The following is a 1,153-nucleotide window of genomic DNA, read 5'->3' on the forward strand; positions in this document are numbered from 1 at the left end:
TATGAGAGAGATATGATCGGTCAAAGTTGAGTTGACTTTTAGTTCAAAACCCTAATTTAGAAACTATGAGCTTTGTTTTTTTATGAGCTTTTCTTGATGAATCATGATCAACCCTTGATCAAATGATGAATGTGACTTCAAAATGTTGATGTTGACCAAAAATCAGAAGTTTTGACTATATGTTGACCATGGTTGACTTTTAGGTCAAACTGGTCGACTATTGATCTTTTGAGCAGTTGACTGTGCAATCTTGGGAATTAGGGCTTGAAAATTGGCATAGGGATTCTTTGGGACATGGGGGAAGCCATTAAGTCCACTTGAGGTATCAGAACTTGAGTTTCCTTTGAGAAAGGCAAAAACCCTAGTTTAGAGGCTTATTGCTTAGGAGAGCGGTGCATGTTTCCTTCTTGTGTATCTTTGAACTTTTGAAAGTCAGGTGAATTGAAATATGATGAAATATGATGGGCAAATTTTGGGGTATGACAGCTACCCATGTTAAATCTTCTTACACTTGAGGATGTAGATTGGCTTGTATGCCTGTCGGAATTTGAAGGTGGGAGAGGATTGAACACTAGAATACCCAGAAATTTGCCTTTGCTGAGATAGGGACTTTTTTGTCAGAGATGGGCTTAAAGATGCCATCCGGATGTTTGGAGTATGAAGTGGGCTTAAAGACGCCACCTTCCTTGATAAGTTGAAAGTCAGAATGAGTCATACATTAGACTATATCTGAACTTGAAGCATTGATAAGTGTTTGTTGGGATCTGAAGGAGGTTTTAGAAAGAGTCGTACATTAAACTATATCCGAAAGAGTGAGACATATAATATACTTCATCTGAGAGAGTGAGTCATTCATTAGACTCTATCTGAAGGAGAATATCAGAACAAGCCATACATTAGACTATATCTGATAGAGAATGCTAGAACGAGTAATTCATTAGACCATATCTGAAGAGGAATACCAGGACGAGTCATACATTAGACCATATCTGGAAGTAGGACATCAGAACGAGTTATTCGTTAAACCATATCTGAAGGAGAATATCAGAACAAGCCGTACATTAGACCATATCTAATGAAGGATGTCATAACGAGTCATTCGTTAGACCATATCTGAAGAGGAATACAAGAACGAGTCGTACATTAGACCATA

Source organism: Vicia villosa, unplaced genomic scaffold, assembly GCF_029867415.1.
Source record: "Vicia villosa cultivar HV-30 ecotype Madison, WI unplaced genomic scaffold, Vvil1.0 ctg.005307F_1_1, whole genome shotgun sequence".
Classification (NCBI taxonomy): domain Eukaryota; kingdom Viridiplantae; phylum Streptophyta; class Magnoliopsida; order Fabales; family Fabaceae; genus Vicia; species Vicia villosa.